General features: G+C 44.2%; 1 protein-coding gene across 16 annotated transcripts in view; it reads right to left on the bottom strand.

The window, feature by feature from the left end:
• Nucleotides 1-17,356, bottom strand: part of FAT3 (FAT atypical cadherin 3) — a 762,831-nt gene that overhangs the window by 493,778 nt on the left and 251,697 nt on the right. The gene's annotated exons all lie outside the window — the stretch shown is intronic.

Below are 17,356 nucleotides of genomic sequence, written 5' to 3'. Positions count from 1 at the left end.
ATGCTGAGAAATTATTATTCAGCATTAAAAGTCAATCCATTTGAAGATGACTTTGGGATGATGAGACACCTTGGTAGCTTGGGTATGGCCTCACATCCAAGAAAAAGAAATGACCATCAAAGAAACACGATGTGTAAAGATTGACACAGGCCTCTAAATCCACCCACTCTCTCCACATGCTCCTGGCCTCTGCTGATCTTATCTCCATCTCTCAAAGGGAAAAATGGGGGAGTTTTGCTGTATCCCTCTTCTGAAAATATTGATAGCTGGTACCTTATAGACGCTATAAGAAATAGTGTATAGGACAGGAAAACTTTCTCAGACTTCGATGATCTTTATAAAGCATCAGGACTTTCTTGGGGATCCAGTGGCAAAGACTCGGAGCTCCAGAGGCAGGGGTCTGGGTCAGGGAATGCAGTCCCACATGCTGCAGCTAAGGGCCCCGAGCACCACCACTAAGGCCCAGCGCCGGCAAATAAACACACTCTGTAAAAGTCTATGAAGCACCAAGGAAGGCCAGCCATATTTCAGTCTGGTGCATTTTACTGTGAGAAAACATGTACTGCTTTCTAATTAAAGAAGAGAAAGTCAAATTTCTATAACAAGGCATGTGGCATGGAGAATGCTTTATACAGTTACCCCTCTGTCAGTGCAGGGCTACGATCTCTGATACATCCACAATTCTAAAATCCCCAAATGTTCGAAAACTCTTTTAAACTGCAAAACGTTAGTGAACCAGAAATCATTTCATGATTAAACACAACCTAGCCCAATGTGAGGCTGTTATATTCAGCCCATCAATGTCATTCTCCACATTTTTTGCTGCAGAAATATTCAAGTATTTGATTACAAGCTACTACCCTGCATCCAGCTGAAGATGTTCTGTAAACATTACAGCAAATGTCCTCTCTCGTTGTCTTTCAAAAAGACCCAGTCAAAAATGGGCCAAAGATCTAAACAGACGTTTCTCCAAAGAAGACATACAGATGGCTAACGAACACACGGAAAGATGCTCCACATCACTCAGTATCAGAGAAATGCAAATCAAAACCTCAATGAGGTACCATTACACACCAGTCAGGATGGCTGCTATCCAAAGTCTACAAGCAATAAATGCTGGAGAGGCTGTGGAGAAAAGGGAACCCTCTTACACTGTTGGTGGGAATGCAAACTAGTACAGCCACTATGGAAAACAGTGTGGAGATTCCTTAAAAAACTGGAAATAGAACTGCCATATGACCCAGCAATCCCACTTCTGGGCATACACACAGAGGAAACCAGATCTGAAAGAGACACGTGCACCCCAATGTTCATCGCAGCACTGTTTATAATAGCCAGGACATGGAAGCAACCTAGATGCCCATCAGCAGATGAATGGATAAGGAAGCTGTGGTACATATACACCATGGAATATTACTCAGCCATTAAAAAGAATTCATTTGAATCAGTTCTAATGAGGTGGATGAAACTGGAGCCCATTATACAGAGTGAAGTAAGCCAGAAAGATAAAGACCAATACAGTATACTAACACATATATATGGAATTTAAAAAGATAGTAACAATAACCCTATATGCAAAACAGAAAAAGAGACACAGATGTACAGAACAGACTTTGGGACTCTGCGGGAGAAGGCGAGGGTGGGATGTTCTGTAAGAATAGCACTGAAACAAGAATACCATCAAGGGTGAAACAGACCACCAGCCCAGGTTGGATGCATGAGACAAATGCTCAGGGCTGGTGCACTGAGAAGACCCAGAGGAGATGGACAGGGAGGCAGGAGAGGGGATCGGGATGGGGAATACATGTAAATCCATGGCTGATTCATGTCAACGTATGGCAAAAACCACTACAATATTGTAAAGTAATTAGCCTCCAACTAATAAAAATAAATGGGAAAAAAAAAGTCCTAAAAAAAATTATGGGAAATTCTGAATTCTGAAACACAACTGGCTGGCCGCATGGCTTTGGATACAGGATAATGGACCTCTGTTATCAGCTGTATTTTTCTTTGTTCTAATAGGGAAGAAGGAAGTTACTGCTGCAGCCCTAGGGTTGGAGAAACAGTGAAACCTCAGCAAACGTTTAAAAATAGTGCTGCACTCGCCTCCATTTTAGAGGCACGTGGTCAGGTCACCCTCAACAACATTCATCATCAAGTCTGAGGTTCATCCGGGGCACAGGATACAGGCACAGCCTGGAAGAACTGACAGAGCAACAAAAGGACCAAACCTGTGACTGCCAAGCCATGGACACACGCAGACGTGATTAACCAACTTATGCAGAGGCCAGGGGGTAAGTGCATGGAGGACTGATGAGCAAAGTCATCATGGGTTGGCTTCTTTTCACAGAAGAGAAATTGAAGCTGAGATCATGACTCTTCTCATTAACCCAAGGAAGGGAAGGATTAATAGAAAAAGCAAGATAATAATCACAGGGTCCCCAAGGTGTGTGCGAGTCTCTATGTATACATTCACAGAAGAGAAGAGGAGAGTCATAAATGTCAAAAGACGTTAGGAAACGAGTCACAGATGGGGTAACGTGCCCATGACGAGTGCATGGCGTGATGGAGACAAGGCGAGGGATGCTGAGTGCACGAGCAATAGATTTGAATCACATTTTCAGAACCGAGAGATAAAATCTAATGACTCAACATCCAGGAATGATTTTCCTCTTATTTATAGATAAGCATACTTCATTTATTGCGTGTTTTATTAATTGATGTTTTCTGGCAACCCTGCTTTGTCAGATGGTGTATTTGAGAAATAAAGGAATTTTTAAATGTATTTTTATTTATTTATTTGACTGTGCAAGGTCTTAGCTGTGGCACAGAGGATTTTCAGTCTTTAGCTGCACCATGCAAACTCTTAGTTGTGGCATGTGGGGTCTACGTCCCTGACCAAGGATTGAACCCAGGCCCCCTGCCTTGCGAGCATTGAGTCTTAGTCACTGCATGACCAGGCAAGTCCCAGAAATAAAGTATTGTGTAACTGAGACAAGTATAGTGTTTCTTAGACATAATGTTATTGCACACTCAATAGACTAACGCACGTGTGTGCTCAGTTGCTCAGTCATGTCCGACTCTTTGCAACCCTATGCTCTATAGCCCACCAGTCTCCTCTGTCCATGGGATTCTCTAGACAAGAATACTGGAGTGCCATACCCTCCTCCAGGGGATCTTCCCAACCCAGGAATCAAACCCATGTCTCCTGCATGGCAGGTAGGTCCTTTACCCACTGAGTCACCTGGGAAGCCCTTAATAGACTGCAGCATAGTAAAAACACAAGTTTCGTATGCACTGGGGCATCAAAAAAATTGTGAGTCACTTTACTGCAGCTTTTATTTTATTGCAGTGGTCTGAACCTGCAGCATCTCTGAGGTATGCCTGTAGACCCCGAGATTTTAGGTTTCCCGTTGCTTGTTGTCCATTCTGCGCTCCCACCCTCTGGTTTAACTGTACAATTGATAACAGTAATCCTCACCCTGTATGTCTACTTGCATAGTACTCTGTAAGTTAGTAAATATTTCCAAAAAATGATTTTTTGAGACAATGGTGTTCCAAGCACAAGTATTATTACCCTTAAAAATGAAACCAAAGTTAACAGAGTCAGAGTTCAAATCACAGCACTCCTACCTTGGATAAATTAATTAAGCTAGTAAAACCTTGGTTTCTTCATCTGGAAGATGAGAACAATAATACCTCTTGTACAGAACAGTCAGCAGACTTCAATGAGGTGATATACATGAAAGTGATTTTCAACATTTACTAACACTAAAGGCCTAAAACTGGTGCCTGTATTTGTGGCAATTACACCTGTGACTTTCTTCTTGTCTTACTCTTAGGAATCATCCCCAGTCCTTTCTCTTTTCTTCACCAAGCCACAATTTAGTTTTGAAGGCAGAGCTTTAAAACAAAGCCAAAATCAGTACTAGGAAAACTCAATTCAATTTTCACTTTAAAAATAATTCTGATAATTACACTGGCTTAATATGAACTTTCTGGCATAAAGCAACCGTAGTCTAGCAAGACAACATTGAAAATGCAATTCAATTAGCTTGCAATTAGTATTTTTCACACGTACAGGAAAAAGTAAATTGATTTAGCACCTTTCTCCTGTCCAGAGTAATACTGAAGATTTTTTCCCTTGCCGTTATTGTACCCTGGCTGCAAATATTAGGTACCCTAACTGTGTATCACATAAATCAAATAAATGCTTCCTCCTCCCACCCCTCCCCCCATAATCATGTCTGCAGCTGCTCCAGCATGTTTTTCAATGGCCATCCACTGGAACTCATTAAGGAAGCATTATGTACAGTAAATTAAAATGCAAGGTCTATGATCTGCAGACAAAAAGATGACAAAGCTTATCAAATGTGTGCTTTGGCCTTCTCATTAGCTCTCAGGGTTTAAACGGCATTGTCTTCTCAAACAGGTCCGAGCGCATTTCTATTTCTTATGAGGAGAGTTAAGTCAGGCAAGCTTTATGTGCTACAGATATTTCAACATTCCTAAGAAATAACTTTAAACAGAAATTGGAGCCTGAGATTAAGGCTTGGAATAGCCTGAGAAATATTTAGAAGTACTTATTTGCTTATTCAGGGCTTCACTGACTGGCTCAGCGGTAAAGAATCTGCCAGGATTCACAGGATTCACAGGAGCCACAGGAGATGCAGGTTCAATCCCTGGGCCGGGAAGATCATCTGGAGGAGGGCATGGCAACGCACTCCAGTGTTCTTGCCTGCAGAATCCCATGGACAGAGGGGCCTGGTAGGCTACAGCCCATGAGATTGCAATAGAGTCAGACAGGGCTTAGTGACTAAACAACATATAAACTTGTATACATTCGTTAGGCACCTTTTAAGTGCTGGCACAAATGTTTGCTCTTCTGTGAAGCTTCCCCGAATACCCATGAAAAATAAAGTTCTCACACTACAGAGCTTCAGAAGCACATCACATCACCCTCTGTCCTCGCCCCCCACCCAGCCCCCATTGGCAGGGTCTCTCCATAGTCCAAGGGACTTGTAGATCTGGGCACTTAGTTAGCACAGTTCTCAGCAGACACCAGCGTGTGCTTATGAAGGGAAAAAATAAAGGGCATAAGAGATGCCAAATTGACAACCAATTTGGTTGTAGGGAAATTGTATTTCTTTCTGAGACAAAACAGAGCATAAGGTGTTGGAAGTTTTGCTGGCCAGGGAATAAAACAAGCAATCTTTTAACCTAATATATCATATTGGAATTTCAATTTCTAAAACAATTCTCCCCACTTCCAGCTTTATTGAGGTACAACTGGAACATGAGAAATGTAGGTTTAAAGTATACGCCTGATGATCTGACATATTTATATTGTGAAATGACTACCACAATAGGGTTAGTTAACAAACCCATCAGCCTACATAGTTCTGTTGTGTGTGTGCGTGTGTGTGTGTGTGTGTGTGTGTGTGTGTGTGTGTGTGTGTGTGTGTGTGACTGGCTCACCAGCTGATGACCTGACTGCTTCGGGATTGAGAAAGGAGTGCAACAGGGCTGTCTGCTGTCACCCTGTTGGTTTAACCTGTGTGCTGAGCACACCATGAGAAATGCCGGGCTGGATGGGCTACAAGCTGGAATCAAGACAGGTGGGAGAAACATCAACAGCGTCAGAATTGCGTATGAAACCATTCTAATGGCAGAAAGCAAAGAGGAACTAAAGAGCCTCTTAATGAGGGTGAAGGGGGAGAGTGAAAGGAAATATTAAAAAAACTAAGATCGTGGCATCTCGCCCCATTACTTCATGGCAAATAGAAGGGGCAAAGGTGTAAACAGGGACAGATTTCCTCTACTTGGGCTCTAAAATTACTGTGGATGGTGACTGCAGCCATGAAATCAGGAGACAACTGCTTCTTGGCAGGAAAACTATTGACAAACCTAGACAGTGTCTTGAAAAGCAGAGACATTACTCTGCTGACAAAGTATAGTCAAGTATAGTATGAAGTATATAAAGTATAAATATAAAGTTATATATAGTAAAAAGTATATAAAGTATAGTCAAGGCTATGGTCTTCCCAGTGGTCACGTATGCTTGTGAGAGCTGAACTGTAAAGAAGGCAGAACACCAAAGAATTGATGCCTTTGAACCCTGGTGTTGGCAAAGAATCCTGAGGGTCCCTTGGACAGCAAGGAGATCAATCCATTCACTCTTACAGGAAATCAACTCTGAATACTCATTGGAATGACTGATGCTAAAGCTAAAACTCCAGTATTTTGGTCAATGTGAACAGCTGACTCATTGGAAAAGTCCTTAATGCCAGGAAAAACTGAGGGCAGGAGAAGAGAGCGTTAGAGGATGAGAAGGCTGGATGGCATCACTGAAGCAATGGATATGAACTTAAGCAAAATTTGGGAAGTGATGAGGGACAGTGAGATCGGGCATGCTGCAGTCCATGGGGTCACAAAGAGTTGGACATGACTGGGAGACTGAACAACAAGTATGTGTGTACACACACACACATACACACACACACCTTGAAAAAGCTAGCTTAAAATTTAACATTTAAAAGATCTTGGCATCTGGTCCCATTACTTCATGGCAAATAGAAGGGGAAACAATGGAACAGTGGAACAATGGAAACAGTGATAGACTTTATTTTTCTGGGCTCCAAAATCACTGTAGATGCTGACTGCAGCCATGAAATTAAAAGATGTTTACTCCTTGGAAGAACAGCTATGACAAACCTACATAGCACATTAAAAAGCAGAGACATTACTTAACCAACAAAGGTCCATATTGTCAAAGCTATGGTTTTTCCGGTAGTCACATGTGGATGTGAGAGAGGTGGACCATAAAGAAGGCTGAGCGCTGAGGAACTGATGCTTTTATACTGTGATGTTGGAGAAGACTCTCCAACAGTCCCTTGGCCAGCAAGGAGACCAAACTAGTCCATCCTAAAGGAAGTCAATCCTGAATATCCATTGGAAGGACTGATGCTGAAGCTGAAGCTCCAGTATTTTGGCCACTTGATGGGAAGAGCTGACTTGTTAGAAAAGACCCTGATGCTTGGAAAGATTGAAGGCAGGAGGAGAAGGGGACGACAGAGGATGAGATGGTTGGATGGCATCACTGACTCAATGGACATGAGTTTGAGCAAGCTCTGCGAGATGGTGAAGGATAGGGAAGCCTGGCGTGCTGCAATCCATGGGGTCACAGAGTCTTTCATGACGGAGCAGTCACTGAACAATGACGATGCATGTGTATGTGTAGTTAGAACTTTTAAGATTACCTTAGCGATTTTCAAGTACACCTCACAGTATTGTTAACGATAATCCCTGATGGTGATCCCTCTCGCCGTAGCCAACACTTGCCTTATCTGGAGACATATATTATTGTTGGGGCCTACCAGTTGTGACTGCTGTTGCTTTTCAGTGGCCTAGGTGTGTCTGACTCTTTGCAGCTCCAGGAGATGCAGCACACGAGGCCTCCCTGTCCTTCACTACTGCCCAGAGTTCACTCCAACTCACGTCCATTGAGTCAGTCATGCCATCCAACCATCTGGTCCTCTGTCATTTCCTTCTCCTCCTGCCTTCAACCTTTCCCAGCATCAGGGTCTCCTACATTTTCTTTGCCCATCATTCTTTGCCCAGTGCTGACAGACACTTCAGTTGTTTCTACATCTTGGCTATAAAACACAGTTCTTAATGAAAAGTATTCACAAAGAAGAGTCAGTCACTGCAGCATCAGGACGTTCAAACTTGAAAGCTAATTAATAATTTAGATTTGGAACTCTCCAGCATGAACAAAGGAATTATTCTGGGTAAAACATGCACAGAGCATCCTAGATTTCCCCTGAGAATCAAGAGGGAGGAGGCTACACATTTCGGAACTTCTCGACATGGTCCTCCACACTCCCCGGGCTTCTCTCCTCCCCTTGCTGTTTGTTCATCTGCTTTGCTTTCCTCTGCCATTTCTAAACACAGAAGGATGATGAATCTAAATCTTAAAGCTAAGGTGAGCAGGCATTTTCTTTACAAGCCAAGGGAAAGAGAATGAAAAAGAAAATGTATACAATGTAAAAATGCTCATGGAATTGGGAGTATGGGGTTCTTGTCCTAAGGCTCTCAGTGATACAGCTAAGAGTTTTCCTGAGTCCCAAACCTTTTTTTTTTTGGCAGACTGATACCCTCAGTCCCAAGGGAGTACATCAAGGGGCTTCCTGGTTTTATTCTCAGCCAGATTAATCTCTGGTTACCAGTATGTATTCCTGAGCACTAAGGATTAGTTAAGTCAGAATGCTCAATGAGCTCTAGTAGATACAAGAAATACCAGTGAACAATTAAGTCACATTCCTTGTCCTTGTGGAGTTTCTGGACTAGGCACGTGAAAAAGTACCCACGACACTGTCATGAGGAGCAGGGGGTGACAGGATGAGACAGTTGGATGGCATCACCAACTCAATGGACCTGAGTTTGAGCAAGCTTCTGGAGACAGAGAAGGGCAGGGAAGCCCGGCGTGCTGCCATCCACAGGGTGGCAAAGAGTGGGACACGACTCAGTGACTGAGCAACACACGGCTGCAACGAGTGCCGTGATGGAGCGGTGGGCACACCATGAGGAGGGCACCTGTGTCTCAGAGGAGGCGACCTAACACCGCAGCGTGTCCTGACCTCCACTTCCGACCTGAACCTTCTGGCCTGTGCCTCAGACTCCAGGCCCCACTCAGGGCTCTGAAAAGACCACCTTCTGTTTCCCCTTAAAGCTAGCTCTCCACCCGCCAGCGCCCCCGCTGGGGGTGCCCTCCCCACTCGGTCATCCCCTCCTCAAGCCTTGATCTGGGTGCCAGCCCCCACCCCATGGGGCTATTCCCAACTCTGCTCCAAAAGACAGTCTGCATCCTCACAACCCCCATTCGTTTTCACATCACCATGCTCGTTTTTTTAAAACAGCGCTTTGCGTTTTGTAAAAACAAATTATGAATGTGTTTACTCTAATTTTTATAAATGTGTTTACTCTAATTTTTATAAATGTGTTTACTCTGATTTTATAAATGTGTTTAATCTGATTTTGTCTGTCATTACTTCCAGACCATTAACTCTATGGATGTGAGGACTACACTCCGATTCGGTTACTATCTCACAACCAGGCCCACTGGAGAGGGAGGCAACAGTGGCAGGCAGCCGGGCCAGCACCAAGGAGGCTCCTGTGTCTGTGCTCTTGTCTTCTAGGAAGATTCAAAGGACCCTCTAAGGGACCAGGACTAGGGTGAGGCCAGAAAGGGGCTGGTCCCAGTTACAAAACTTCAGAGGGTGCCCAAAAACCACCATAATCTAGACAGACACTGTCCTAAGGCAGCGTTTTTAATGATAAACAAAGTATCAAAATTCTAAATAAAGACAAGATCGGTATTACTGATTGCTCCTTCAACATCCCGCTGCAGTATGGTGAGGCATGGCACAGCTCTTGAAACATTTTTCCGGTCCTTACAGCTCAGGTCAAAAAGAACCTGCTGTTTGGTTTCTGGGTGACCTCACAATGTATCTGCAGGGCACTGGTGACGGCTTCTCAGGAGGGGCATTCCCTCCCTTATTCACAGAGAAACACCCTAAATCATGAAGTTTCCCATAATGTGTCTATGGGTATGTGCATGCTAAGGTGCTTCAGTGGTGTCTGACTCTTGCAGCCCCATGGACTATAGCCCACCAGGCTCCTCTGTCCATGGACTTCCCCAGGCAAGAATACTGGAGTGGGCTGCCATGCCCTCCTGTAGGGGATCTGCCCCACTCAGGGATCGAACCCACGTCTCTTGTGTCTCCTGCATTGGCAAGCAGGTTCTTCACCACTAGCATCACCCAGGAAGCCCTATGTACCTATAATATAATGCTTTACCTTTACAACATCCGTAACATGTATCTAATGAGAGGAGAAATACTGGGTGCACGTGTCCTGTGTGTGAATGAGCGTGTTTCTGCAGTGTATAAAGGTCACTGCCTCGCAATGTGATTCTACATTTCATCTATTTGTCTCACTAGCAATGGTTCCTTTGAACTGGTAGCAATATGCCCTGTATCATGGGACCCTAAACACAGACGGATATACTTTCTAATACTGTTTTCAGACACTTTTCAATTTCACATGAGTGCTCTCTCACCTGCTAAAAGACCACTGTAAAAAAGTGAGATCCAAACCCACAAACACTCCCAGATAGGGCAGCAGCACTCCCAGCCCATTCATTTCTGTGATTCTGACAGCTGCATAATTAGTCCAGCCCTGCAGCCTGCCTGTGGGTCAGTCGGACCCATGTGGAACACAACAATGAATGGATCAGTGCTGTGATTCAGCAGAGACCTGATTTCCCAAATGGCACCTCCCTCTGACACACATCACTCATTAACTAGAAAATAAAAACACATCAACAAGCTGCCGGGAACAGACAAGAGCTTAATTATCTATTCTCTCTTTAATGTGTGGATTCAATATTTACGCTTCCATTTCTCGAACCTCTAAAAGAGATTCAAAATCCATTTCCCAGGACTTACTTTACAGAGCACTGCTAAAATTAAGCTGTGCCCAAGTATCCAAGACAGGCATCACTGGAGGCAAAAGGAAGCCAGACAACAGCTGCTTTTCAAAGCCAGTTGAGAAGTAGGTCTCTGGCAGCAATAAACCCTGAGCTAAAGACAAAACAAAGCAAAACATATTTTTTCTTTGTCTTGCACTACCATAGCTCTTCTTGTTTAGTATCACACTTTGAAGGACCTCCAGGCTTGCAGACCAGGCATGAAAAGTTCAAGATCAACTAGCACTTGAAGCAACGGCAGAAACACATCCCTGCACCAGCCAACTTCCCGTTCCTGATCCTCTGGACCCCCAGGGAAACGTGGGTTTTGATGTTTGGCCAGAGAAATGCATGGTGACATCACACCAGTGTTGGCTGTTCCCCTAGTTAAGCGAGTGAGGCACTCGCTCTCCCCTCAAATAAGCAGGAAGGCAATGAGACTCTATCTGCTAGAATTTGAAAAGGTTTGACCAAAACGATCCACGTAGTACTTTCAGTTCATTCCATCGTCAAATACTTCCAAGCCCCTCCTCTCTTTCAGGAGCAGAAGGGGAAGTTAGAGAGCATTTCCAAGGACATGAGGAGCTTATTTAATGGAAGCTGACAACAGTCCATAAGACAGCCATGCATGGAGTCCTGTGGCTATAACACTAAAGACAACTCAAGCTCAGAGATGCGCTGTGGTTTCCCCCAAGCTGCAGAGGCGGCCAGGAGGGGAGCCAGGCCCCCAAAGCCCCTGCATGTTCCCTCATTCAAGGTTCTTTGCCTCCTCAGCACTACGGGAGCAGCTGTCAGGACCAACTGGAAGACCCCATGGGCGACGGGGTGCTGGGAACCCTCCACGTGTGAAGTGGTTTCTGAAGCCGCGGGCCATGGGGCAGAGCACGCACCCTGCAGCGCAATCACGCGCCAGCGCCACCCCATTCAGGCGTCAGTCCGAGCGGGCTGCGCTCTAACAGGTCCGTGCCCTGCGCGGGACAGATGGCGCCACGCCCCAGCAGACCCCTGCGCGGAGGGTCAAAGGACTGGAACAGAGGACAGTCTGCACGTCAAGGTTGTCAACCAATGTCATCTTAATATGGGGATCTGTAACCAACCATCTCAACACATTATGATAAACAGTTGCAAATGCTGCTTCAATTCAAATGTAGTGTGCAGTCATCAAGGGCCTGCGCTTGGACCCTGGAAGGCAGGCGCAATGCTGGTTGATGAATTTTGCTGGATGAAAGCAACGGGCTAAAGGCTGGTGGAATCAGTGCAAGGACTCCTGTGTCCTCCTCGGGCCGGGCTCAGCTGTCCGGCAGCCTGCTCAGAGCCCAGACCGTGCAAAGTGCTGCTGCCATTTGTCAGTTCCCCGAGTAGGACATCACACCATATAAAAAGCCCAACACCGAAAACACCCCCGGGAAGCCAATGAAAACGAGCTGTCTTTCGAAGGACAGTCACAATGGCCCGCACCACTTAGGGTGAGGGACACAGACGAAAAGTCTCTCTGCTGCGGCTGGGAAGGGCAATGAAAAAAGGGGGGAGCAGAAGCAGTACTGGACTTCTCAATATTCATGGGAAAATACAGAAGACAAGTTCGCCCTCACTCATATGAACTTTCTTCCCTACTAAGTGGTGTGTACATTACAGCTTCTGGAAATTAAAAAAAAAAAAAAGTATTCCTTAAGAAGAAATCATACAAATGAACTTATTTACAAATGAGAAACAGACTCACAGACTTAGTTGCTGAGGAGAAGGAATAGTTAGGGAGTTTGGAATGGACAGGTACACACTGCTAATATTTAAAATGGATAACCATCAAGGACCTGCTGTATAGCACATGGAACTTTGCTCAATGTTACCTGGCAGCCGGGATGAGAGGTGAGTTGGAGGAGAAAGGATACATGTCTATGTATTGCTGAGTCCCTTTGAGGTGAACCTGAAATTGTCACAACCTTGAATTCAACTATTTGTTGCTGTTTAATTGCTAAGTCGTGTCTGACTCTTTTGCAACCCCATGGACTGTAGCCGGCCAGGCTCCTCTGTCCGTGGGATTTCCCAGGCAAGAACAATGGAGTTGGCTGCCATTTCCTTCTCCAGGGGATCTTCCTGAACCCAGGCATCGAACCCATGTATCCTACATTGGCAGGTGGATTCTTTAAGGAAGCCCATTAATTGGCTATACTACAATCCAGAATAAAAAGTTAAAAAAAAATTTAAATAGAGAAAATGATTCCACAGAAAAGGCAACTGTAGAAACCTACATAGTCAGGGACAAAGTGTACAAGTAAATGTCAGAACCTGGAAAGGGCAAGGGAAATGCTGCTTCCAAATATAGATTAATGGGCATTGTGGCATTTATTATTTATCAGTTAAGCCCTGTATGGTTCTACCCACTGCTTCAAATCCCTACGGCAAAAATACAATAAAATTTCATTAGTTAAAATAGTTAGAACAACCGACCTGGAATACCACAGTCTCATTATAGCATTGTTTACCATGGAAGAAAAAAATTGGAAACTACCTAACAGAAGGCCGTATCTGGGGGAAAACTAGGGGTTTTCTTCTGGTCATAAGTAAGAGGCTTTGGAGAAGAAGGTGATGCTTTTTCTCTTACCTGTCTCTGTGAGAGGTAAGTAAACTGCTGGCTTAATTCTGACCCAATGCTCTAATACGATGTTTCAGTTTGTTCATTATAATGTTGTTTAATCACCAAGTCATGCTGACTCTTTTGTGACCCTCTGTCCATGGACTTTCCAGGCAAGAATACTGGAGTGGGTTGCCATTTCCTGTTCCAGGGGATCTTCCCGCCCCAGGGATCAAACCTGTGTCTTCTGCATTGGCAGGCAGACCCTTTACCACAGAGCCACCTGGGAAACCCGATTTCAATGTAAAATTACATTAAGTAGAGTGCTATTCTGGGAGATCAGACTAATTTGGATGAGGTCTTTTTTAAAGTATATTTTTAAAAAATGTATCTTGCTGCACTGGGTCTTGGCTGCAACAGCACACGTCGGCTCTCAGTTGACCAGGCAGGATCCAGTTCCCTGACCAGTGACGGAATCTGGGCCTCCTGCGTTGGGAGTGAAGAGTCTTAACCACTGGACCCCCAGGGAAGCCCTCTAAATGAGGTCCTTTTGATGATGTTTTTTAAGGCAAGGACACTGATATCCATCTATCAGTAATTCTCTCCCATTTCTCTGAGCAAACAAGTTGGGCCGGGTCCTCACTGCAAAGGAACTCACATGTAGCTACCAGAAGCTCTGAGGAGTGGTTACGGCCACACACCTGCAGAGCCAGCTTCTCAAAGCTCACAGGTGGAAGCCACACCAGGCGATCGGTGTGGTATTCCCATGTGAAACACTGCCACATGTCCTCTTGACCTGTTAGGATTTATACATCATATTCATCACCCACCGTGTCTACTTCAAGGAGGTTTCCCGGATGCCCCCACTCACGCAGCTTTTGGACTTTCTCTGACGGCTCGGGGCACAGGGCCACAGCCTCACAGAGACAAGGGCTCAAGCAACGGGCAACACAGAGAAAGTCTGTGCTGCTAACCGAAGTTCGTTCTAGTCCTCATCTGCAGGATCTCTGGTTTAACTTGCCTTGCCTGTTGCCTATATCATATCCTTTACTCCGTCTGCCCTTACTCTTACATCTGCTTCCTGGAACAGGCCTGCACTTCTTCCTCCTCTGTCCAGAAAGTGGTGACAGTTCCGCCTTGGCCCTCACCTCCTAGCTGCATACCGTGACCATCCTCTGCGCTTTAGTCCGAGGCAAACACTGGAAAGAGCTGTATGCTCTTTAGGCATAAGACAGTTTCATCGTGGTGCTATTTGCCAGGGCACATGAACAGAAAAAGCACCAAATGCTCAGAAGTGGGGGTTGATTGAATGAACTACAGTGCATCCATACATCAGAATAGTATGCAGTCATTAAGAAATGTTTGTTGTTGAGAAACATTTATTAACTGATAAAAATTTACCCACTAATGATAAAAATAGATTGTAAACAAGATGCATAGTACAATTCCATTTTTAGAAAATTTATATATGCACATACCAAGACAAAGATATGAAGAGCTATACATCAAAGTATTAACCACACTTATCTCTGAGTAGTGTGATCATGGATTTCAATGTTCCCCATCACTTTGCTTATTATTTTTATAATTTGTTTACTATCTGCGCTTATGGCTTCTACAATAAGAAAAAAAGAAGTTTTGTGCTGTTGTTTGGCTTTATTTTAACCGTCATTAGAGGAGGGAATGATAAGGAGGTGAAAAAGTTGGAAATTACTGTTTTTGATTACAAATTATACCACATATGTGGTAATGAATCATAGCTTACTTATCCTTTCATATGCTAGGTTCGCATCCCCAGAGAAGCTATAATTTTCACAAGTAATAATAATGTTATTTACTCAGGAGTAATAATTATTACTCCTGTTTACCAAGAGAAAGGTACTACTTTAGGAGCTTGATATGTTCCACTTATTTAATACTTACAGAGACCCTATGAAGTAGATATCTTTATTTCTACACTTTTTAGATGAAGGAACCAAGTGGTGGAGAAATTTGCCTAGGGTCACTCAGTGAAGAAGTAGTAGAGGCAAGAGTCTAGTCCAGGTTTTACAGACTCACATAGGACTGAAAGGGTAAACATCTCATCTGTGATTCTCAGAGCCCAAGGGCACTTTCCTGGTGGCTCAGTAGTAAAGAACCCACCTGCCAGTGCACGAAGTGTGAGTTTGATCCCTGGGTCCGGAAGATGCCCTGGAGAAGGGAATGGCAACCCACTCCAGTATTCTTGCCTGGAGAATCACATGGACAGAGGAGCCAGGAGGGCTACAGTCCATGAGGTTACAAAAGAGTCAGACACAACTTAGCGACTAAACAACAACACAGCCCAAGGGTCCAACCCACACAAGACCACACAAAGCCTTGTTTCCCCATCTATAATACACTTCTATCTTATCTGTGTATGTGTTTGTAAAGTTAGTCGTTCAGTAGTGCCAACTCTTTGTGACCCCATGGACTGTAATTCAGCAGACTCTTCTTTCCATGGAACTCTCCATGCAAGAATATTGGAGTGGGTTGCCAGTCCCTTTTCCAGAGGATCTTCCTGACCAGGGATAAAACCCAGGTCTCCTGCACTGTAGGCAGATTCTTTACCATCTGAGCTACCAGGGAAGCCTCTATATTATCTCTACTTATTTATAAATAGCTGAACTAGAGCATTATTTCTTCAATAGGCTTTTTTGTGTTGCTAATTAAGAGTAGGCATTGATATATATTTGCTAAATAATAACAAAAGTTAACACTTACTGAGTATTTATTGGGATACAGGTATCCTTCCATCATGCAGGGTAGGTAATTTCAAGATCCCAAACTAAGGAATGGAGCCAGGGTTTAGATCCTAGCTCCGTTTAGGTCATCTCACTCGAGAATTCATGATTTGTACCAGCAGTCGGTTAACAGAATTTGTGCTGAATAGTAGCCCCAATGAAAAACGCCACACTCACAAAATGAATTTCTTTCCACCCAAACTCACACCATATTCCCAAGCTGGCAGAAGCAAACTGTCAATGTTTGCCTCGATTTGATTTCCCAGATCACTGCCTACAGGAAGCCATGCTTCAGTCTGGAAAACATCAGCCCATGAATTAACAACATAATTACCGCATGATATCAGCCGACGCTGCACAGTAGTGAACAGGTGTCCTGGTAGAGTAAGATTAATGAAGTGACTGCAGCAGGAGCTTGTCAGAGCCACAATTTCTGGTAACAGAGAGAGTCATCATGTTGAAACTGCAGGGCCTGGATAAACTGAAATTAGACTCAGAGAATTATCTTGACTCTCCCAGCCTAAGTTCAAACCACTCCCTGATTTTTAGAAAATAAATGTTATAACCGTCACATTAACAGAAAGGAAGAAAGTATTTTAACACTCTAGTGTCAAAGATACTCAGAGATGTGCCCCAAAGCACATTCTCGTGTAGTAGTTGGTCTACAGCCACCCTAACTCAGCTTCCATTCAGATCCTGGGAGGTTGTGCATTTCTGAATGAAGAGCACACGTGGATCCCACGTTCTGGGACAGCCTGGGCTCCGGCGCTGAACAAAACTCACCGTGGTGGAAGATCGGTCAGAATTCCCTACCCTGACTAAGCCTTAGGTTTCTTATCTATACAATGAAGCAATGAATAGACCGGTAACAATTAAAAGAGATAATGACTATTAATAGGGCTTGGCCCACGGAAAACAGAAAGAAAGCTTGTCTATGACTATTATCAGCGATTTTCTAATAAATACACGTACACATACTTGCTGAAATTATACTGCATTTGAAATTTTTCTAGCCCTCAAAGACCAGAACAACATTCCAGCAAAATACCTTTCTTTAAAATTGCACATCCAACTGTCTGTCAGGCTTCCAACATACTCAAGGGCCTACCCTAAGTAAAATTAAATGTTATCCTGACAAGGTTAAATGAGGTTTATGGATGTCTTCCTGCTGATTTTCATTAACTCATGAAGATTTACCCAATCATGCTCCCTCTCCGTTGGGAAAACTTGATACTGGAGCTGAATGCAACTGAAACAATCAAAGAAATAGAAAATGTGTGCCTACAGGTCTCTTATCAACTGATCCACATTCCAGATGAGTGGATGGGAGTCAAGGAGAACTGGTCACACAGAACTCCTGGAAACAAGCTCAGGAAGACTGCCCACCGAGGCCACGTTGGGAAGGACCCACATCATGCAGAACAGTGGCCACCGGTCACGTGCGCTCCTGAGTGGTGATGTGGAGCTGTCTGAACCACAGAATGTGTAAGTGCA

Source organism: Cervus elaphus, chromosome 2 (assembly GCF_910594005.1).
Source record: "Cervus elaphus chromosome 2, mCerEla1.1, whole genome shotgun sequence".
Classification (NCBI taxonomy): Eukaryota; Metazoa; Chordata; class Mammalia; order Artiodactyla; family Cervidae; genus Cervus; species Cervus elaphus.
The sequence above is the reverse complement of the archived record's forward strand: the minus strand, read 5'-3'. Positions and strand labels throughout refer to the sequence as shown.